The sequence below is a fragment of the Bemisia tabaci genome, chromosome 5 (assembly GCF_918797505.1).
Source record: "Bemisia tabaci chromosome 5, PGI_BMITA_v3".
NCBI classification, from domain to species: Eukaryota; Metazoa; Arthropoda; class Insecta; order Hemiptera; family Aleyrodidae; genus Bemisia; species Bemisia tabaci.
In genome coordinates this window covers 16,169,855-16,194,466 of record NC_092797.1, presented here as the reverse complement: position 1 = coordinate 16,194,466, position 24,612 = coordinate 16,169,855, and the positions used below count along the sequence as shown (strand labels likewise).

At 41.1% G+C, this 24,612-nt stretch overlaps 1 protein-coding gene and 1 non-coding gene across 5 annotated transcripts in view; both read right to left on the bottom strand.

Moving 5' to 3' along the window:
• Window positions 1–24,612, bottom strand: part of LOC109042198 (uncharacterized) — a 198,010-nt gene that overhangs the window by 135,597 nt on the left and 37,801 nt on the right. For 2 of the 4 annotated variants that reach the window (XM_019058826.2, XM_019058828.2), the window contains exon 2: window positions 6,108–6,138. The exons of 1 other annotated variant lie outside the window; for it this stretch is intronic. The gene's annotated coding sequence lies outside the window, so the exon portion shown is untranslated. Of the gene's footprint in view, window positions 1–6,107; window positions 6,139–22,619; window positions 22,694–24,612 lie in introns of all 4 variants that reach the window. One more of the 4 variants, XM_072300351.1, reaches the window with a different exon arrangement.
• Window positions 16,641–16,712, bottom strand: TRNAQ-UUG (transfer RNA glutamine (anticodon UUG)). Its single transcript has one exon. It is a non-coding gene; the product is annotated as a tRNA-Gln (tRNA).

The window sequence follows — 24,612 nt, the reverse complement described above, 5'->3', positions numbered from 1 at the left end:
TGTAAAAAAAAAACTAAAGACAAAATCAAGAAAGCAAAACTCTAGACGCACTAATAAGAAACCTGGACAAACCGAGAACTGATTATGAGCAATGCGACGAAGGAAATGCGTAGCGGGTGTTCCGAGTCAGGCGGCATAAAGAAAGGAGGTATACTGCCACAGGACCCGTGCCAGAGTAAAAGGGTGACTCGTGTTAACGGCAGGTAGGGATGGGTTTACCTGGAGAGGGAAACGGAAAATCAGAGGGTGGGAGGTCCCCCAACCATATGACTCGTCCAGCGTAAAAAAAAGCAAATATGTCGTTATCAAATGGAGGTAAATTTTGCAACGTCGGTCGTGCAAATCGAAAAACCAAGGAATGTTGGCACGTCTACAGCCTAAGAGCTTTCATTTAAAACAAATCCGAGGAAAATCGGTCCAGTAGTTTCCGAGATCGAATTAGCACAAACTGTCCAGCGTCAAAAATGCAAATATGTCGTTATCAAATGGAGGTGAATTTTGCAACGTCGGTCGCCCAAATCGAAAAACCAAAGGATGTTGGCACGTCTACAGCCTAAGAGCTTTCCTTTAAAACAAATCCGAGGAAAATCGGTCCAGTAGTTTCCGAGATCGAATTAGCACAAACTGTCCACGTCCAGCGTCAAAAATGCAAATATGTCGTTATCAAATGGAGGTGAATTTTGCAACGTCGGTCGCCCAAATCGAAAAACCAAAGGATGTTGGCACGTCTACAGCCTAAGAGCTTTCCTTTAAAACAAATCCGAGGAAAATCGGTCCAGTAGTTTCCGAGATCGAATTAGCACAAACTGTCCAGCGTCAAAAATGCAAATATGTCGTTATCAAATGGAGGTGAATTTTGCAACGTCGGTCGCCCAAATCGAAAAACCAAGGGATGTTGGCACGTCTGCAGCCTAAGAGCTTTCATTTAAAACAAATCCGAGGAAAATCGGTCCAGTAGTTTCCGAGATCGAATTAGCACAAACTGTCCAGCGTCAAAAATGCAAATATGTAGTTATCAAATGGAGGTGAATTTTGCAACGTCGGTCGCCCAAATCGGAAAACCAAGGGATGTTGGCACGTCTGCAGCCTAAGAGCTTTCATTTAAAACAAATCCGAGGAAAATCGGTCCAGTAGTTTCCGAGATCGAATTAGCACAAACTGTAGGAGGCCAAAAAAGGCCTTAGGATATTAAATATATAGAAGATAGATAGTTAGTTACCACCCCCATAAAAACTTTGTTATCTTTTCCGATAACTTTCTTTCTATGAGACTGATTTTTCAATTTTTGGAGCAGAAATCTCCTTCAAAGTTGCGAATAGACAACTCGACAACATGCGTATACGATTAGTTATCGTTGCAAAATGAGGATAGCTGCGGTGACTAAAGGTCGATTTGAAGTGCGTGAAGATGCAGCTTTCGTCAAATTGCAAACACTAAATATTGAAAGAGATGACTATCACAAGTTTTAAGCGTGTAGAGAGAAACAAATAAGGCACATAATGCGAACGGGAACGTACAAGTCGATTCTTACATAAATCAACAGGGTGTTCAGTTTTTTTTTTTTTTTTTTTTTTTTTTTTTTTTTTTTTTTTTTTTTTTTTTTTTATTTATAAAAGAAGTGTGGACTAACTCATTCAGACGAACTGACACAAAAATGAATTCACGTTGGGAGTTGTTATAGTGAAAATGTGCAATGAACGATGTACAACGGGACTACCAATTATTTGAGAAATATGAAAATTATTTTTCCGATATAATTAAAGTTAGATAAACCCGTGTAATTACTCCCTCTTTTATTATTCTTTGATAATGAACGAGTTAGGTATTTTAAAAAAACACGTAACGTAATCAATTCAGATGTGTTTGCTAATATTAACTCACATGTCTCCTCTTATCGAAACATGAGTCACCGATAATTAAAATGAAACCCATGTTGCTTTATTAATAGGCGAGTAAAACTGATGATATTAACAACCGGTTAACGATGTCGATAAGATTACTTGAGACAGACACTGCTGACTTTCATCGATATGCTCTTCTTCTTCATCCACAAAATCCTCACAGTAATTAATTATTGCTGGACTGTATTAGAGTTACCTGAACCGGCAGATTGGGTGTTCCGAAGGAGCTGAATTTCGGTCCATGGACGCCGTTCTTAAATTAGGATTGCTTCAAAATGTAGAAAATGAAACTCCCTGACACCTGTCTCACATATTTTAGTGAAACCTGACAATTGAAGTTGTGTCAGGTGGTTAAGAAGACATGATTTGATATTTGGATAGCTTTCAGGCAAATATTCAAAACGTCAAACCCATTCTAGAAAGGAATTGAAGGTGCTTTAACAATTTTTCCCTGACATTCCCCGGTTTTCCTAGTATTAATTCCCTGACTATGTGTAGCCCTGATAAAATGGATTACATTTTGCAATACGGAACCACTATTTCTGGCTCATTTCAGAAACAGCACATGCCGTTGGTTTCCCTCTGCAGATATGTGCTTTTATGGGAGAGCCAAAGATAGTGGTTCCTTATTGCAACACTGAAAAAAAAATTCTAGGCGTTTTTACTAAGGTCCGTTGGTACCTTTACCATCTCACTTTTTTTTCCAATTATTGGTAATTTTACCAAGGCAGACTGTTAAGCTTACCTAAAAACCGGTATTTTTACTGTTTTTTTAAAGGTAAGAATACCACTTTTATTGGTAATCAATTCCCGGTAACTTTGACATTTTATCTCGGTAATTCTACCACAGTCGATAAATAATATTGGCGTTTTTACCAAGGTCCAGTAAAATTACCGAGAAAGTTCAATGATTTTACCGAGATTTCTCGGTAAAATTACCAATTCCATAAACGGTAATATTACCAAGAAAAAACTTGGATCAAATAGAACCCTGAATTCTTGGTAATTTTACCCTTTTCTTTGTAAATACACCGAGATTTTTTTTTTCGGTGAAAATGTAATCCAAATACGTGTCGCTAATTTTTGGGTTTTTTACCCCCCCCCCCCCCCCCCTCTTGGCGGCTACGACCCAGAAAGGCATTAAAATAACGTAGAAAGAGCGAAATGGCGGGTTGGGACACGGCGGGCGCGCGTCACTGTTCCGTCATGAGCCCCTGACGCGATGAGTCACCGCGGTCAGGAGCTGGCGGCCCTCGGGCAGCGGGGTCGGCCCCGGCCGGCCGCGGCTCCCAGAGACCGAGTCGGCGTCTTCCAACCAGTTTCCGAGCGAAACGACTCACTCGGCCACCGCGTGAGTCGTGTATGTATAGTCGATGGATGCATTCCGGACTCGAACCGCGGACCCCGGAGCCGGAATCTCGCCGCCGATCCAGTGACGTGGCTTCGATTCCGCTCCCGCAACCATCGCCGCTTTGCCAAGTGCTACGGGGATACTGCCGTGCTAAGGAAGAACGCCGTATGAACCTCTGAGAGTTGCCAGATTTCCCCGAATAAAACATGTATTTTGGAAGAAAGTTATGCATATTTTTCCTTGAAACTTTCAGATATTTTAGATTCAATTGTGAACAAAATTCTCAGAAAAATTGGAGGAAAATTATTCAGAATTTTCCCAGTAAATACGGTTTTTATCGAAGGAAACTTGACAACGTCTGAAGGCTCATACGGCGTTTTTCCTTATCACAGCAGAATATATGCTATACGTCCTACCTGAGTGTGTGTGGACACTGTGACCTATTGCGACCCTTAGAATCTAGAGAGACGGCAACTCTTCTGATGACAGTCATATTCTGATGTTCGGTCATAGGAACCGTAAGTACGGTTTTACTTATCGGCCGAACTGTTCAGTTCATATGACCGTTGTGGAGAGACGACACCCCCAAACTGCTATGCGGGGAGGGACACCCACCCCACACCTTGATTTAAAAAAGGAGGGAAGGTTCAAAAGAGGCTACTTAAGGTCCCTACGAGATGCCTTAACAGGGTGTCTACTAAAACAGGCTGGCCAAAAATCAGTGCTTTTATAGTACTTTTCAGTACATTCCCAAAAACTTCAGTACCTCCTCTACAAAAAAATTCAGTACTTTTTCAGTTCCTTCAATTGACGAAATTCGAAAAATTTGAATTTCTCGCTCAAATTGCGGCAAACATGACAAAAATTCAGGACGTTCTTCCGTAATTCCGCACTTTTTCAATACTTTCGGACCGCTCTGAAAAAATCAGTACTTTTTCTAGACTTTCAGGAAATTCCGGATTTGTAGACACCCTGCTTAACCAGTGTACAGTGGGGCACCAGAAGTCAGCGAAAATGGGCTATAGCGGAGCCTTTTCACCGAAGTATAGGGGCTAATCGCACCTTAACCCCCCGGACCATCCGCCCCTGTCAGTTTGGTTTGGAGAACCGAATAGTACGGCCGATACACCGTGCTTACGGTTCATAGGAACCAACTTGTTTTCACAGTGTGTGGATACGTGGGGGTTGTTGATAACCTTTGAATAAGGTATTACCTCCTGAAATTGATGCTAAGATACCGAAAAAATCATTCTTTTAAAAACGTGAGAAGAATGTAAGGAATGTAGGATTCTGAGCCATACTTATACTCAGAGCTTTTAACACTAAAATGAATTCGCGGTATCGAAAAAACTAGCAGACTCACTTTTCGCGCTCATTTTACTTTGATTTTGTTTCTCCAAATGGTGTGTAATCAAAAACTCTTTAAACCCCCCCCCCCCCCCCCCCCGTGGGAAGGGGGGCAGTAATAGAGTAATACCTCCTCACGATCCGCTTGAAGTTGCACCGAGGCAGCATCGCGCATTGCTCCTAGATCGATTAACACGGATGACTCATAGTCATTCATCTAGTCCCCTGCAAACGAGATCATTTACAAGAAGACTTCTCATTCGTGCTCGTTTCCTTTTCTTTCGATCCTTTACCCGAGCCCCGGCTTTTGAACGACGCGTTTTCACGAAGCTTCACCTTCTGCCCCCCCTCCCTTCCTCAACCCATAGATATAATTTTGCAACGAATGAGTACCCCCATCCCATCCTAAGCCCCAGCTTCCGATGCACTGACTCATGAACTGCTATTCTAAGTGGCGTACCTTGCGCCCGATGCTGAATGAGAGATGAAAATGGCATTTGGCACACGGTGACGCATCGACATTTTGGCGCCACCGATGCGATGCACCGCTCGTCATTTTCGCTGAACTCCCCACGCGTGCTTCCGGTAATCGTGGGCCAATTTTTTTTAACCTTTACAGCTTCCGTGGGTGGAGAAAGTTAGCAATGGTGAAAAACGATTAAACGCGAAATGCAGTAATATCTGGAATAAGAGAAATTCCATAAAAATCGTCATGATCTGTATGACAGGGTGCATTTAAGGACATTTTTATGCTTACAGGAGCCATGTCCATCACGGAGAAAAAAACTTCGAGCGTGGGGCCCGAAGTTGAGGTCATATGGATCTCTGAAGTTTTCGGATCACGTATCTAAAAACGTGAGGTCCAGCTGCCGAACTTCGGCTCAGACATCTGAAGTACTTCGATATATACCGAAGGGTTCGGGCCAGACATCTGAAGTACTCCGGTACATACCGAAGTGCCTCGATGTCTGACCCGAACTTCGGCAGCTCGACCTCGAATTTTCGGATGCGTGATCAGAAAACTTCAGAGATCCATGTGACCTCAACTTCGGGTACCATGCACGAAGTTTTTTTCCTCCGTGATGCGGAGTTTGCGTGCAAGATAGTTCCTTTTAGCATAGAAAAATCCAAAAATGCTCACTAAAAAAATATGAAAATTACGATCCAAGATAAGATGAGGAAAAGAGAAAACGCAACGAAAATGGGCTGCGAGGGCCAGATGCGCTTTCAGAGGCGACTTACTGTATCTCTGCTCACCGTTCACTTTTTTCCTTTTCTTTCTAAGGAGGGAAGTAACCACCCCAACTTCCCTTGAAAGTGTTAAGTTTGATTAAGTCAGTTTTTGAGGGTTGTTTTGTACAGAGGTGCTCACACAAAAGAGGCATTATGTTTCACTGATTCTGATTGAAAAAAATTGAATGTGGAAGAATACCCGTTAACTAGACCATCAAAATGACTTTAATTTTCAATTGACGTTTAAAAGTAATGATGATTTGGAAAACACTTACGAAATATTGACACGTGTTTCGTGAAACAAATCTGCAATAAAAAATAAAAATACCTTGAATTAATGCTTTTACAAATTGAAATGAGTACACATGCAGGTAGCGCTACATGATGATAGATGTAATAGTAAAACGAGTATATAAAACACGCAAAGAAGACCAAGATGTTCCTTTGATTTTGCAAAAAAAAGAAGAAAAAAAATTCTAAAATTTTACGTTCAGTTCAGAAGATATATTCAATTCTCATCCCACTTTTTTTAAATGATTTTTATGATTCTTCATCCTTAATGAGTTGTCAACGAGTCGAGCATTTTTTGGAATGACTCTCGAATGAGCCGACTCGATTCGTCAATTTTTTCCAAGAACTACCAAAAACTTGATAACTCGTCGATGAGACGAGAACCTCGCGGGGAAATACGGTCTTTCGATAGCGCTTGAAAAACTTTCTCATTATGCGATAATAATGTCAGGTTTGCAAGATCGAGCGCTCAATTATCCAAGTCACCAGATTTTACTGGTCGACCAGCGTTAATGAGAAGTTGACCAAACCGAGTAATTAAGAGCAGAAAGGATGTAGTTTCTTTCCGATGATGCAGTATATAATATGATAGAAAATCCAACGCTGAAGTTACTCATCGTCATCAGTATTTGATAACGTGATCATAGCACAATCCTTCGTTTCCCGCAAGGAAGAACGTAACACCATTCCAATTTGACGTATTTCTACCAAACGGAACTATGTGCATTAAGACATAAGCCCTGAGACCCATAAGAATACATGCATAACAGAGCTCATGTCATAATGCACATAGTTTCGTTTGATAGAAATACGTCCAGAGGGAGACACTGATGATATGCTTAATTTGCGATTCTCGTGTCTCTCCTCCCTTAAAATTCATTCCTTTCATCCTGTAGCCCCATGACAAATACCGTCGTCTAGTTATAAGAAATTATCTCATGTTTTTGTTCTCAATTTTTAATTCTTTTCAGTAAAGGAACTCTCGACAATAAAAAAAAAAAACCCCCATTCCAAGGTTCCGAAATTGACGCAAACATTTAAATTGCTTTCAAGAAAGCACCTGGAAAATTTTTGTTTACAATTTTTCAGATTTCAGCATGAAATCGGGAAAAAAATTGGTAAAATTCTCAGGCCAGAACAAAAATCTTTTCTATCCTTATTTTTTTAATAGAGATATTTTTGGATTTCTCTTTTTTTAATAAGGTTTTTATTTTTTATTTGTTTTTTCCTTTTGGTTTCAGTTGGTCCAAGAATCTCCCGGTAAAAATGCAATTTGGAGATATAAATTCGGCAACATTGAGATTTTATTACGTTTGTTCATGAGGAGAACGACGAATCGCCAATTCGGTGGTGATACCTCCAACATCTTTCGACAGAGCCAATTTAAAAAGAGACATTTTACCGCAAAAAGCGGCGGCGTCGGATTATGCGGACGTCGAGCCGGTAAGGATTGCGAAACGTCAGGGCATTCACTTAATTACTCGACGGTGGCTCCGGAGACCGTGCGCTGTGAAATGGAGCGGTGGCCACTTCTCTTTTATTCGCATGCCGCACCGACCGATGAGTGCGGGACACCGAAGCGGCACCGGTGAGGTGAGTGAGCCCCAGCCGTCCCCAGCTCGCGGTAAACGAACAGTGCGCTTATACGAGGCTGGTACGGTTCGGCTCCGAAACCTTTAATTATTAATTGATTATTGCGAATATTTTCGGCTGATCTGTTCTTTAATTATAATCAAATGTTTCTGTGTGAAGATGTGTTTTAGTTTTCATGATTAAACACCACACAACTTTCAATTTATGGTATGCTTACATGAGCAAATTCTTGATGAACCGGGCAAGAGACAAGAATGATTATGTTCCGATGATAATTTTTAAACTTTGACTACATTTAGCCTTAAGGAACTACTATTTTGGGTTCATTTGTTTTATTACCTATCTACACAGGAAACTAATACACGACATAACAACGGATCATGAACTAATGGCACATTTTGTTCTTCCTAAAATGAGCCAGAAATAGCAGTTCTTCATTGAAAATTGTAGTCAATCAATTTCAAAATAGTGTTGTTTCAGTTTGTGATATTTATTTGTGATAAATGTAATATTAAGTAAATGCCCTTAGCATTTTGCTGAAAACATAGCATAAGTGCTGTATTTTTTTAATTTTATAGAGGAAAGTAAGGACATGATAAAAACTCATTTCATAGAATCCACTGCACTGCAATGTGCAGAAAAATTGAGGCACTGGGTGCAAGAATGGCACTTCTAGGTTGCGGTGGTTCAAAATCTCTACTAATATTTCATCAGTGAAGGAAATTCATGGATTTCGTTGAAATTTCTACTGAGTTATTTTACATGATTCTGCAATTTTCTGTGAAAAAATCCTTGAAATTTACCATTAAAAACTACTCCACTAAACAAATGTGAGCGACATAGATTCTGGATCATCGTTTAAAAGAAGTGCGTGCCCTTCTCGAGCGCAGCGACTTAATCACAGAGCCGCCTAAAAATGCAAAGGAACTAAGATCAATTACTTACCCACACTTTTTGAAAATAAACAGTATCCACGATCGCCAGTCATAAACAAGTGACTGAAGTATTGATTTTGAAATTTTTGAGTAGATTAAATAACATTAAGTTGCGACTCGCAAATTAGTTTGATAATAATGCTTGAACATTATCCTTTTCAGTTGGAATAATCTTAAATCTCGGTATTTTGAAACTGCCGAAATCGTTGCCCCTCTTTTTCAGCTTTTCATCAAATCTTTCTCTTAGATCAAGATGGACAATAGCTTTTAATACCTAACTCTCTCGTAACTTTTATATGCCTTTTTATGTACAATACATAACGCTATTCCTCGTGTTTACCCTTGATTTATATGATTGACCTCATTTTAAATCATTTTTGTACCTATTACAAAATTACTTCTTTTCCTCGCCGTCATCTTTACGCAAGCTGCACGCATTATAAGAACATCCGTCTGATACGCAGGTCACTTTCCTCATATTTTCAATTATGAAGCGTTTTTTCCAGTCAGTAATGACTGTAGAGAGACGAAAATTGTTCAGAATAATAGTAAATTTCATGCTTTTAACATGTGGTCCTTATAAATTTTGCCGAAAAATGAAGTGGAAACGAGTAATTCGCGAAAATCCGAGCGCGCAACTAATTTTTCCAAGTACGCGCAACGCCGGCTCATACTGCGTGGGGCTCAGTCGCGAGCTCCCACCCCGCCCGCCCATTACGGAGTCCCGCCGAAGTTGCCTCGCTCAGCTGACACGGCGGAGATAGGGAGTGCACGGTCTATTGCTCCGGAGGAGTTGGCAGTGAATTTTGCGGCCCTGCCCGCGAAATTTTCGACTCCGGCCTTGAATTTGGCAAACTTGATCTGCAACTTATGAACCAACGCGACGCGGATAGAACGCACTGGAGGAGCTTACAATTAGCATCGACTTTGCACTTAGTCGTGAGGAGTGGCTGACTTACGTGCAAAATGCGTCAGAAAGGAGCAGGGAAATAGTTTGAAGATGAAACCATAGGACCAAAATAATCTAACTGCGTCGTAAGCCATGGAGGTCAGTGAACATCAACCTTTCAAAAAATATCCCAAAATTTAAAAAAAAAAAAATGCATAAGACGACTTCCAAATTTGAGCTGCTGCAATCATAAAAATGCGATAGAAGTTTAGATTTTAAGGGTTCTGTAAAATTGGAATCCATTACGCAGCGCCGATCCCTTCATTCTGATGTCCTATATATTCAATTTATCGTTCGTATCTCAATCATTAGAATTTCTTCACCACGATGTGACAAGTATTCTTCTGAAACCTTTCATTTGAAATTATATTTTTGATCGGTTGTTTTATGATTCACTTCAAATAATATTGTGAGATCCAAATTCCATCTACCAACTTTCTTCCCGCCATTGTAGTAATTTTCAATTTTCTTGCAGTTAACCTAAAGCTATGTTGATTCCATGTTTGACTACCTAAAGCTCTTCGGAAGCTTGACTTAATTTTTTTCTATCAAGATTCATAAAATACCTAGCGCAGCCTCGCGCTCTGCGACGCCCGATCGCCATTGCCCCCTATCCTCCCAGAGATCATCAGGCAATTGGCACCTTCTGATCTCCTCCTCCACTCCTTGTCGCCAAACTTTCACAGGACGTCCACGCCGTCGCCTTCCGGGAGGAACCCAATCGAAAACCTGCTTGAGCAACCGATCGTCTGCCATCCTTCGCACATGTCCATACCAGACCAATAATTGCTTGGACCTGATATCGTGTACGATGTCATTCTCCACACCCATTATCTCGCGTACTTTTACATTGCGGATGCGCTCTCTTCTTGAGATGCCAGCAGACCTCCGCCAAAAGTCCATCTCGGTTGCCCTAGGCAAGTCCTCAGTCCTTTTCTTCAATACACTCAACATACATTTTAAATTTAAGGGGGGAGATGTATTGCACCCAAAAGGGCTAACTGTAACCATCTCTTTTTTTTCTTCATCTTTCCACGTAGCGAAGGTGCTGCCAATATTTTCATTGATTTATTTATACTTAACTTGAAATCATTCACTGGAAAAAAACACATTGGATCTAGAGTCTAGACTCTTGAAAACATTGACAAGGAAAAATACTCTTGATTCAATCGGATTTTTGCTTGAATCAAAAGGAAATCCGCTTAAATTAAGAGGCTTGGTTCTTGATTTAAGCTAGATTCTGATTGAATCAAGAGTACTTTTTCTTGTCGATGTTTTGAAGAGTCTGGACTCTAGACCCAATGTTTCCCCCATGCTTTTTTCCCCATTGTTTCCGTAAAAAACAAATCGAGGGAAATGAGAGGCAACGCGTAAAGTTTAGGGTGGACCAAAGATAGTCTTTAATCCTCTTTTAGGGCAGTGCCGGACTTTGACTTATTCCTCGTCCGAGCGACTCGAATCCGGCTGATACTACAGATGTCATTGCCGGTTTTTCCGCACGGCCAGGCGGGCGGAATTTCGCGACCTCGCTTCGACTTTAAAATAAGAGCCGATTCGCCTGGCAGCAAGGAGCTTCATTTGCCCACGCCAAACGGACCCCGCGCGTGCGACCATTGCGGAAGGGGAAAGCCCATGCTTGCGAAACTTGTTAACACTTTTCGTCACGACCAGAACGTTCCAACCAAGAAAGAGGAGGAAGATCGAAGAGCGTTCCGCCGCACAGTAGATCGCGTCGATTAGAGAGGTCGGACATTAAATTTTTGACATAAAATGCAAATTTGTACGTTTATTTCGTCACATTTTAAATTACAAGGGGTGTTTCTGGAAGAAAATTTTACGAGGAAACCAATAGAACCACTTTTAGAGCCTCAAGGTTTCGTGTAAACGGAGTTATAGTAAGCGTTTAAAGTTTCCAAATTGTGTCCGACCTCTCTTATTGACCCAATCCACTGTGCGCTGAGTGCGAGGAACGCGATCACCTAGCAAAACAACGTAACTATATCCTAGAAGAGCTTCGTTTTGGACATATTTTAATTACCTTCAGGGCTCACGTGATATTCAAGTTGAGTACGAATTTTTGGACAGGGCCTCTTTTGTCTTGGCCTGGTTGAAGGACGAAGATTCATCGTCGGGTCTTCCGCCATGCCCATGATGAGCACATTTTCGAGAAAGAGTTCAACGCCAACACCCACGAGTGGGAGTTAATTAGGTCAGGTGCAAGGTTTGGTTTTGGCTCGCCGTGCTCATGCTCGTGAAAAGCTGACAGTCTGATGATCTGAGACTCGGGATGCTTGAATAGTTTCTCCTTGGAGAGGTTCCGGTCTATTGGTGACTCAATGGGAGTAAAAGAATCGGCAGTCATCCTTTTTTCAACATTGTAGAGCAACGTGAGGTAACGCTTTTTGTGAAGAGCATTTGAATATTGATAGTATTTCCTTATTTCTAAAGTTTTTTTCCCTAAATTTATTTTGAAAGGTGATAAAATACACACAATCTGACATAATGATCAAAAGGGCCCAAAAAAGTTGAAAGTTCCGCGTGCAGGGCACGGGTTCAAGCAAGTAACACTTCGACGACAAGAAAAATTGGTGGTTCAATCGATAGCAAAATCCATTAATGCACTAATTATTTCTTCCAATACCATCATCATGGCAAATTTTTACATCGAGTCAATTTTTCAAGGCTCTGTTTGCGTGCGATGATAAAGTAGAGTCCTCTTTGACATGCCTATACATGCACCTCCTCTGCTACACAAGGTTTAGAAAATCAGTTCCTTCCGCAAACTCTAAGAGCGTACCGCAGAACACGAAGTTGAATGTAACGCCTTGATGCAACTATTTGTGCTCGATGACTGTCCGTGTTGCCTACGGATTAAATTGAAGGCGCTCCGATTTCAATGTCTAACCTTAGAGCGCCAAGAGAGCGACTCTTACGGCTGTAAGGATCTCTAGGAGGAAGTCTCGTGAGCTCTTCATTGAACTCTTCGGTGCTTAGTTGTGGGTGATCACACAGTTCAGCTAGATTTGTTTTCTCATTGAAAATTAGAGTTAAATCAGGATGTCTACTACAACAGGCTGGCCAAAAATCAGCAACTTAAAGTACTTATTCAGTGCATTCCCAAGAGTTTCAGTACCTCCTCAACAGTAAAAATTCAGTACTTTTTCAGTACCACCCACTAACGAAATCCGAAAAATTTCAAAAATTTGAATTTCTTGCTCAAATTGCGACAAAAATGACAACAAATTAAAAAAACAATTCCAGACCTCCTTGCGTAATAAACGCACTTTTTCAGTACTTCCGGATCGCCCTTAAAAAATCAGCACTATTTCCGGACTTTCCGGAAATTCCGGACTTGTGGACACCCTGGACTAAAATAGATATAAACAAAAATTACGATCATAGACATTGTTTTTTAAGGTGTGTAAACCAACGGTCTGGCGCGCTTTGTGTTTGAAGCCGCTCGACCGCTGAAGACGTGACCCAGGGGCTTCAAACGCTGCGCCAAAAGCAGCCCACGGGGTACCGTTAAATGCGGTTGGATGTGCGACCTTCCTTCGTCGCAACACACGACGGAACGTCAGATTGCTCATACGGCGAAAATAAAATTCGCCGATTTCATATTGAGGCGCGAGGGAAAAAGGCGAATTTTATCATCAGCTGGCTCACGCGCTCGCATTCGCACGCGGGTTCGCGAAATCGTTGCGCCTCGGGCGCGGACACTATCACCACGTTGGATTTCGCGGCGAAAATACGGATTTAATTCGTCAGGAATTGCGGATTTTATAAGGTATTTTGGCCTTCGAACGGCAACACTGCCCGGCCGAGCGTCACACGAACACAGTCCATTTGGCACGTTCGATGATGCGATAGGTCGCTCCTTCGAGGAATGCGATGTTTTTGACGGAGGTGCGATCATAGTGTTGAAAGAGTTGCCGAAAGCTTACGAACTTAAGAATTACGACTTTAGGTTGGCCCCGGAATTCTGGGGCCGAATTTTGTCAGTTCTTCCACTGTACTTAAATATACTTAGGACGGATCTCAACTGCACTTAAGTTCGGCTTAGTGCTTCTGATTGGCCGGTGGTGCGGTTTGAACTCATCGATGAATGTGGTACTCCGTGTGAAAAAGCCGACAAAATTCGGCCCCTGAGATCGCCGAAGAATAGCGTTTTTGGCCTATACCCAATCATTCATTTGATTTTGTTAGTTCGTATTGTAATTCCGGGGATGAGTAGATACATACATACATATCAAGCCGCTGCCTCAGCGCACTAGAGCGCTCTGCGACTCCAAATCGCAATCGGAATCGATCCTCCCACAAATCATCGGGCAGATTACACCGTCTGATATCCCCCTCTACTCCCTCTCGCCAACCTTTTACTGGACGTCCACGCCGCCTTCTTCCGGAAAATGAGTAGATACCTAGCAAAAATTGAGCAAAATTTAGCGAGAGGAAACGAACTTTCTGGTAAAAGAGGGCGTCTCCTTTTTGAAAGCAGTTCGTAGATTTTATTTTTCTTCCACATGAAATTATTATATTTTCTTGTACTTTATGGTAGAAAAATTGGATCTGGTCGAAAAAATGTATTTATTCAGTTTGTTCCGTCCGGTGATTCCTATCGCAAAATCAAATTAAATCGCAGAAAGAAACGAAATAATCAGTTGATCTTGTTTGACTGCTAACGAATTAAATGGTCGTGAAAAGGATCCGAGTAAAAATTGGTCAGTATTTCCTCTGATAGAGGATTTTTCCGATTGACGGACAAGCAAACACATAGTTTCCAAAACAAATTGGTTTCCTTTACACTAAACACTGCTGCACAGGTACTTATTTGAAGCACCCGCTGGATGGAGGTGGTTAAAAAAAAAAATAAAAAAAAAATAGAAACATTAGAAGTATTGGTGATTGAAAGAAAGGTGTTTGGTTTTTCCAAGTCAACTTTTTCCCACATAAAAAATATCAGTTTTAAACTTAACACATATGAGACAGTGGCCATAAGACAGTGGAATTTTTAAACTTGGAGCTCATTTTTTTCGACATCCTAAAAACATCTCTTACCTCCTTCATTCACAGAGGGTATCTCTCATTTTAATTTCAAAGCAGCAACGAAACGTAGTTGCTACTAAAATCTGGTTTAACCTGTATGTTGTTAAAAGAAAGTTACTTCAAGTAGAACTTCGACGCACACTCTATCTTAAACGAGAAAAGAAAAGTACAAAAATGTTAGGGGTACAGTGATGAGTGTCGATTCAGCGAAAATTATACCTTTCAAAATCCCAACAACCTAGTTTTCGTATGAAGTCTGGCAATCGCGCAAACTGATATGAAGAGAGACACAACACAAACAAAAATAAGGGAGAAAGAGAAAAACAAAAACACAGGCCCTCATGCGATAAGTCGCCGAAGCGATCCCCATAAACACTAATGGGCCCACGAAGCCAATAGCTAATGGCCGCAACCGAAATCGAATACCAATTAGACACGGACTCTTGCTCTGTGATTGGAATCGCTGATTCAACCGTGCCTCAACGAAAAATGATTCGGATCAGATGGTAAGCATAGTTGTCGCTTGAGGCTAAAACCCCTTTTTTCAAGGATAAAAAATAAGGAAATTTAAGGGTTTCGAGTGAAGAATCGCAGCGTTGTAGCAGCGTGAGCGACGGGTGAATGGGCTTTGGAAGGTGCAGGGCTCATATTTGCGAAAGTATCCACGAAAAAGTTGATGACCGTGAATTTTGTGTATACACGATAATGATACGGCCGGAGTAGAAATTCAAGCGTAAAGATGTGATGTCCGCAATCAATGGCCGGCCGCCCGAAAAGAGAGTTGAACGGTAATGGCGAAGACCAATGCGGAAAGGTAATTAATTTTGAGAGCCTACTATTCTGAGAGAGATGAAGAAGAATCTTTTTTATGGTATTGACAAAAAGTTGTCTAGAATGAAAAACAAAAATGCGTTGTATGTAAAAAATACGTTTTCTTTCGAATCAGGCGCAAAATAAACGCATTTGTATGCGTTTTTCTGCGTACATTCAATGTGAGCACTGCCACATGTCTCCTCTAAAGCATTCGGAAATTAAAAATTATTTGAATCGCGTTTCACAAAAAGGACCCAGTTTTTTTTTTTTTAATCAAGATGTTACTCTCTCAAACTGTTGAGAATCAATCAGGGAAAACTTTAAAATATTAGGATGAGAGCCTATATGCTGTGATAATACAAACACACACATATTTGAATTCAATAATCACAGCGTATTGGCCCTCATCCTGAAATGTTCAATATGTAATGCTGTTTAGCCCATCATGTTGCAATAGGGAAAAAATTGATTTTACTTTCAAAAACACAAAAATATAGAAAACTTTAGAGGAAAGAGGAAATATTTTGAGAGTTAAGTTTTACGTCTGAATTTGAAAAGTATAGAATGCGTTAGGATTATCTCTTTGAACCATCTGAACTTCAAGTGGAAATCCCCATGCGTGGAGAACAGACAAATGTAGCAACCAGAACACCTCTCGATATAATAATCCAGCATCTAATGGATGGAGTCCCCCTCTTCCCCTCCACACACGCACACCCGGCCACCTCTAGAAAGAATCAAACTTGTACCGAGCGGACAGCCGATAGGTGCCGTGACGATGACTGTAAATCGTCTCGATTTCTGTCAAAAATATGACACGGTTCCGCGAAAGCTGCCAGTCTTGCAATCATTTGGCAGACAACCAAAGCCTACACTGCTGCGCTAAGGAATAACACCGTATGAACATTCGAGAGTTGCCAAATTTCCTTCAGTAAAATGTTTATTTTTGAGAAAATTTCTGAATATTTTTCCTTGACATTTTCAGGAGCTCTAGGTGAAATTGTGAACAATAGTATCTGAAAATTTGGAAGAAAAATATTCATAAGTTTATCAGGAAATTCGTATTTTATCAATCGAAATTTGGCAACGCCTGGAGGTTCATACGGCGTTTTTCCTTAGCGCTACAGTACATGGGTTTAAGGTGCGCCCTCGGACCTGCGGCAACGGCGCAAAAGATCGAGAGGTTCCACCGAGACTCGAACTCGGATCGCTGGATTCAAAGTCCAGAGTGCTCACCATTACACCATGGAACCCTGCATGCGACTGCAAATGAAAGTATTATCTGTTAAATTTTGCTGACATCGAGCGTCAACTGTTCTATATTAAGAATTCAACTCACGTTAGTAATTTTACCGTGCTGAATACGAGAGCATTAGCGAGAATTTTCAAACTTTTAAAACGATGTTTGTAATCAAATCGTAGTCCTGCCGTGCTAAGGAAAACCGTCGTATGAACCATCAGGCGTTGCCGAATTTCTTTCGAAAAATCACGAATTATTAAGAAAATTTGTGAATATTTTTCCTTAAAATTTTCGGACAATTTTGTACGCAATTGAATCTAAATTATCTGAAAAATTCAAGAGAAAATATGCATGAAATTCCTCAAAAATGCATATTTTATCCGGGGAAAGTTGGCAACTCTCCGATGTTCATACGTCGTTTTTCCTTAGCACGACAAAGTAGAACAATCTATTTTGAGGAAATATAAATGTGTGGATTTGAGGTTGAAGAAATCGACTATATCCATCGACTATAAGTTGCGAGAGAGACTTTACTTCGTTTATAACATTCATAAATTTGTTAGATTTGGCTAACTCTGCGATGATGCAATATTAGTTGGGTTTCGCACTCGCGTGGCCAAAACAACGTGCCAAGAGTATCAAGGAGAATGAAATCAGTGCTACATGTTCTGTCCTCGTCTGTTTTACAAATAGGACACGACAGGACAAATAAAAACGTAACAATTCGTGTTGCGGGAGGTTCCTGCCGACACGAAATGTTTTGGAGATCTACATCGTCGAGTTAGTCCGGAAAATGCTACTTTCGGACTCGAAGATATAATCCGGAAGCGGGGATGCTGTCTAAAATAAATTAAAAATAAAATTACGCATCAGAAGTTAAGAGTGGTTGACAGTAATAACTCGTACTATGTATTGGGTAAATGAAAAAAAAAAAAAAAAAAAAAATATCATTATTAATTGAGCACAACGCCAAATTCTTGAACGTGTCATTCGAAGAGGAGCCGAATTTAAGGCCTCGCTGGAAAAATGACATCTGTTAAAGGGTGCTTAATGCAGAGAGGTTCTTTCATAATACATCAAAATTTTTGAGGAAACCACACTGTCTCATGCATAAAAATTTCCCTTTCAGAGCTTTAAGTTAAATTCGTCACGCATTTACTTTGGGCAAAAGGTTTAAAAAAATGTTGGCTAAATATATTTTATCATTTTTTTATACTTCAAAGGCTTCTTGAGGATTGTAACTTCAAACCTGCTGTTTTTGTAGATTTCAATTTCCCATAAATATGGAAGCTTTGTGTGCAATCTTTACGATTTATTTACCTACCAATGCAATGAGTTCTTCTCCTCTAAACGCAGCTTCCTGGCTTGACGGATATTGTTTAGTAATTAATTTTCCTCATCAATTATTTCCAAAGTTCGAAAGTGATCGGATCTAAACATTTTCGTGCATAACACGAGCCGTTTACAAAAATAAAAAAAAATTATTTTTATCTGTATGGACTCAGAAATTAGTGGAAGTGTAGACTGCGAGACTTCAAATTCTATGATGTTGGTTGCCTTTTTATCACACGACCCGGTTTCACATTTTCTTTTCATCCGTTTTCCACTCATAAACTGGGTTTTAGAATCAAGAGCCAGTAGCTGACAAGATTAAAATGAGAAGATTGTCACTTGGGAGCTCCCAAGGTCAATTTTTTTTGTGGTAAAGAAATCTCAGCTTGGATACCGGATACATACATATCAGGACGGCAAGTAACCTGTCCTTTTTTCTCTACTATTACATTCGAGTAATCGTTAGGGCCTGCGGGGCGCGGGAGCTTTTTGAAACCCCCTTGGAACAAAAAAGAAACATAACGAAGAGAAAGGCCGTTTGCAAAGGTCAGGGGTCGCTCCGCTGACACAATGCCGGACCTTTATTGTGATAAAAACCCTGGAGGGCATACCGCATGGAGTTATATGGAGAACACGGCTCATCTTAAAATGATTTTGCGCCATGCCGTCCATAATTCTTCGAAAGATGGGAGTACGAGGTGTATTCGGTTTTAAAATTGGCCACTAAACAAGGTGTTAGCCAGAGAAAAATATCACGTCTCTCCTATTTTAAATCTAACGTCGAAAACGATCCATGTAACGGGACGAAGGAACGTAACTCCATTCCAAGGTTGCCAAAATTACTCAAAAAATTTTATTTTTCAAAAGTGAATCCGTGCAATTTCGATGCAAAACTTTTCTGATTTTTGCGTGAAATCTGAGTAAAACTGAGTAGAATTTTCAGTTAAAAATGCCCAAGATTCTCCTGATTGATATGCAATTTACGAGAGGGAATTTGGTAACATTGAAATGGAGTTACGTTCTTTCGTGAGGGAGACGACGGATCATGAGAAAATGTTCTAGGATCCAGAAATTATCAACGGATCGATCGACAGCCAAAAAGTTCTCCTAAGTGCCAAAGATCCACCCCATACTCTTAAAACTATACTGCCATACTAAGGAAGAACGACGTATGAGCATCCGAGAGTTGCCTTTCCTTCGATAAAATGTTTATTTTTTAGGAATATTATGAATATTTTTCCTTGTAATTTTCAGAAGTTTTAGATCAAATTTCGAACAAAATTATCTGAGAAATTGGTCACCGGAAAAAAAGGTGCTTGGCTCAAGCATGATGATTATTGAATTTGCCGCTAAGAATTCTTTTTATCTTGATTTAAGCTAGATTATTCTTGATACAAGAAAAATAATGCTTGCGTTCAGCAAAAAAGTAGTTTATATTACGCAGCAAAAGTCTTGATTTAAGAAAAAATACTTCTTGACGGCAAATTTAAGATTCTTTTTTTCAGTGTAGACAAATATTCACAAAATTTCCTGAAAATGAGCGATTATCCAGGGGAAATTTGGCAACGCCTGAAGGCTCATACAGCGTTTTCCCCTTAGCACGGCAGTATGGCTGGTCTCAATTCAGTGTGACTCATTCTCACTCTCTAGGGATAAACGCTGAGCGTGAAAAAGTAATGGATCCGAGGTATAGTGGGGACCTCGTAAATCGAGTGTTTTTAACGGCACCAAACTAAACTTAAGATGATGAGTTATCAATGCGCGATTAGAGATTGTCCTCGTCACCGACCTAACTGTTTCGATAGCGGTGACTCGATTTAAAGAACGCAGGTTATGTTTTCAAACTGTCATCAATCATGGGAACGGTGCGCCTCGAACACTGCCCTACCCTCCTGTCTGAGACGAACTGAGAGAGGACAGCAGCGTCGCACAGGCATCAGAAATTGGGCCCTCACTTCGGCGCTTCTCTGACATAAAGGCGTATGTCTATTCCCACGTGAGCCATGAATATTATTGAGCTACATGGAGTACAAGGCTCACGTGGAAATTACGCTATTACGTCAGGGGAGCGATGACTTAGGTCCGGCTGCGAAAAAATTAACGGTTCACGTCACATTAGAGAATGACCATGTAAAATGGCGTGGAATTACAGGTCCGTCACATGCGGAAGGTGGGTGGATCTTCATAATTTCGACTTCAATCTATGTTATTAGGATTAGACCACTATATGTTTCCAAGTTAGGCAATTTTTTTCAATACTATAAGCTATTTGACCCCCTGACTTTTATTTTCATAGTTAGTTTTACCGTTCTGCAGCGCCGCAATTGTATTGATTGTTGCGGCTTAGGTGATATCGTCACTAGATGAGTTCTACCGATTCGGATTTTTGATTCGTTTTCTTACTATGTACCCAGGAAAAATACCAGGAAAATTAAGTCTTTTTTACTCCGACAGGATGCAAAATCGACTTAAACAAGTTTATTTCTTACAAACATACGACTTAGTGATTTAAATCCGGATTGAAGAAACTTTTAGGTAGAAATTCCCGACAGCTTCCAAGTAGAAATATTATTTGGACTACATTTTGCGATTTGGAACTATAAATTCTGGCTCATCTGAAAAAAACACGTATGTGCATAGGGAAACTAATGGCAAATACGTTGTTTTTAAACCGGACTAGAATTTATAGTTCCTAATTGCAAAATGTAGTCCAATTGTGCAATGTTGATACGTGGTTACGTTCTTTGGTCTAAAAACGACGATAGCTGGACAAACTGTTAGAATTGGCCTACATTTTGCAATTTGGAACTATAAATTCTAGCCCGGTTTGAAAACGACGTATGTGCCATTAGTTTCCCTTTGCACATAAGTGTTTTTCCAGAAGAGCGAGAATTTATAGTTCCAAACCGAAAAATGCAGTCCAATTGTGTTTCTTTTTTCCAAATGGCCTCTCTCTGTAGACTAAGGTATTTTTTTTGTTTTTTCGGCAGAGGTCGCTGATCTCCTCTTCTCTTTCTTTCCGCTCTTTCGTTTTTTTCATGCGGAAGTTGCCCAATTTTAGCCACAATGCAGTGCTCAAGATTCCGATCTGCTAAACTGAGCCCAATTCATCATCAGCGAATGACATCACGCGACACGTCAAAGCGCACCTGTCACACATCCGCGGGCCGAGCCAAAACGGCCCCTCAGCGAGCGCGCCGAACTTCCAAGCTCGACTTTCAGATCCACTCGCGGCCGGCGCACACCGCACAGTGGATCGAGACAATTAGAGAAGTCGGACACGAAATTTTTGACTGAAATTGCAAATTTTGATGTTTATTCCGTCATATTTTGAATCTCAAGGGGTGCAAATGGAAGAAAATTTCACGAGGAAACCAATGAAACCACTCTAATAGCCTCTAAGTTTTGTATAAACGGAGTTATAAGCGTTTAAAGTTTCCAAATTTTGTCCGACCTCTTCCCTTGACTCGATCCACTGTGCGGCGCAAGCTCTCTTTTCTTATCAGTGCCCACTTCCGGGCTCGCGGGAGTCTCGAAGCAAGTTCCGCGCCGGCTCCCAACTCCGAACTTTCTCGCGACAATGCGACATCCTTTGCCGGGGACATTTTGTCCAACGGGCACGGTCGCGCCGCGGCGATTTCACCGAGACAGCGGCCTTTGTTTCCGCCCGGCGAGATGACCGGGAGCTAAAGCTGTGATCCGAGAGATAGCCGCGTCCGTGATATAGACTATATTTGGACGCACTTTAACGAGAAGTCTATATACGTCGGCATACGGTATGCTCAAAAAGACAGTTTCCAAAACAAAAGAGCATCCTACTGCCGTGCTGAGGAAAAACGCCGTATGGACATTCGAGAGTTGCCAAATTCCCCTTGATAAAACATGCATTTTTGACGTAATTTAAGCATATCCCCCCCCTCCCAAAAAAAATTTTTATAGATACTTTAGATTAAATTGCGTACAGAATTGTCTGAAAATTTTGGGAGAAAATATTTACAATTCTCCCAGTAAATTAGGTTTTTATCGAAGAAAATTCGGCAACGTCTGAAGGCTCATACGGCGTTGGCGTTCTTCCTTTGCACGGCAGCATAGAGTGCCTACACGTAAAGAGTATGCGGACGAGCCGAAACATGGAGCTCTTCGATGTAGAAACTGCAGAAATGTGTAAATCGGTTTGCGGCGTTGCAAACTTCCCGTCATACTTCATTATTTACATAGAAAACCAATGAACGCCATTTCTTGAAAACTTCGGTGATTCTCCCTCTCTACGCGAAGAATATCCTGTGAAAATTTCAAGCCAATTTTTTGCTACAGTCTCCTTTAAGAAAATAAAATAGGAGCAGAAATTTTGAAACACCACAACTGAGATACACATTTTTGTTGCAGTTTTATCATCGTCGTGGGGCTCAAAAGGGCAGCCAACCTTCTGACACAAAAAAGTCACTGCCAATCTTTCCTTTTTTTCCCCCAAATCCTTTTTTTTTGATCTCACATTTTAATTAGGCTCTTCTTGCGTACAGGGATTCATCTTATTTAAAATGCCTCTGATGCTTAAATGATATTGTAAGTGAATGAAAACTTAGCTTACAAAACAACGAAATGCTCCACTCATCGTAAGCTGATGGAACTATCCAGTTTATGGCACCAAATGACAAGATTTACCTGCAACAAAAAACAAAGCAGTAGATTAGCACTATGACGATCTGGAACGTGCTAATAGGGTTAGACCAACTTTAAATTCTGTAAAATTGCTTACAGGAGGTATGGTAAACTTAAATGAATCTAACGTTATTTTTGAAATTTATGGGGCATTGATGTCCCCCCTCTCCCCTTTCACTTTGCCACAATGGAGAACTCCGTAAAATTGCATAAAATGAGGTACAATTTGACAAACATAACAAAATTCTCGAGATGTAATGGTCATTGATGACTCCCTCCCCTTCCAAAATGTCAGCGCAGCTGAACTCCAAACCAGGGAAAAATTCCCGAAACCAAAGGCAGTCGCAGTTTTGTCGTTCGGGTCCAATTTCTAGAGGCTGCCGGCGCACACCGGACCGAATCAATACAGGAAATCGGACAAAATTCGGAAACTTTAAACGCTTATAACTTCGTTTATACAGAACTTTGAGGTTCCAAAATTGGTTCCGATGGTTTTCTCGTAAAATTTACCTCAAGAAGCACCCCTCAAACCTTAAAATCTCATAGAATAAACATCCAAATTTGCAGCTTTCGTCAAAAAATTTATGTCCGACCTCCTCTAATATCTCGTTCCACTGTGCGCCGTAGCGTCGCGTCGCGACGCACAGTGGATCGAGGCAGTCAGAGAGGTCGACATGAAATTTCTGACCAAAACTGCAAATTTTCATGTTTATTTCGTCCTATTTAAAGGTTCAAGGAGTGCTAAGAGAAGAAAATTTCACAAGGAAACCAATGAAATCACTTTTCGAACCTCAAAGTTTTGTATGAACGGAGTTATAAGCATTAAAAGTTTCCAATTTCTGTACGACCGCTCGTATTGACACGATCCACTGTGCGACGCTCATACTGCATGCTAGAAGAAAACCGCGGATGCGCATTGAAGTTTCCATAGGAGTTAGGCGATTTCCACTTAGCATGACATTGCACTCTATTCGCTATCGAGTCGGCACAATGGGTCAGTCGGTTTGTTTTTAATTGCATCTGCCGAGGCGACACATCCTTGCTCGAGTTATCGCGATCGGCGATCGGCACGGCTCACCTTGGCCGCGCGAGCGGGCCCCAGAAACTACGAATTGCTCGATCGACTCTTTCTTTTTCTTTTCAGTGCTCGCCATGCAAAATCAAGGCGCCACTCCTCCAATCAATCCAGCCGTGCTCCACAAGGTTATAATCCCCATTTCGAGACGGCGGCGGTGCGGAGTTTCTTCGACTGTGCACCTCTAGAAACTTGCTTTCCACACGGAGAAAAAAACTTCGTGCATGGGACCCGAAGTTGAGGCCATATGGATCTCTGAGGTTTTTGGATCACGCATCCGAAAACTTGAGGTCCAGCTGCCGAAGTTTCGGTCAGACATCTGAAGTACCTCGATATGTACGAAGCACTTCAGATGTGTGACCTAAACCCTTCGGTATTACCGAAGTACTTCAGATGTCCAACCCAAACTTCGGCAGCTGGACCTCAAGTTTTCGGATGCGTGATCAAAAAACTTCAGAGATCCATATGACCTCAACTTCGGGTCCAACACGCACGAGGTTTTTTTTATCCGTGCACTGGGGAAATAAAATCTCATGGAACCAGAGTCCGGCCAGACTCTTAAAAAATCTTAGCGGAAAAATTACTCTAGCAGCAATCGGATTTTTGCTTGCATCAAAACAAAAATCCGAATGTATCGGACGAGTATAAGGGGGGGGGGAGGCCCGGGGAGCCTCCCCCAGAAAATTTGTGAATTTTTGAAGCATCTGATATGCGGTGAGTCAATTTCGTCGTGAATGATTACAAAATGTGAACGTCTTTCCTCCATTCCCATCTTCGTTCTTCGTTCTCTTTATCTTTCTCCGTTTCTTCAGGGGCACGACGAGGGTGTACGACCACGACACCCCCC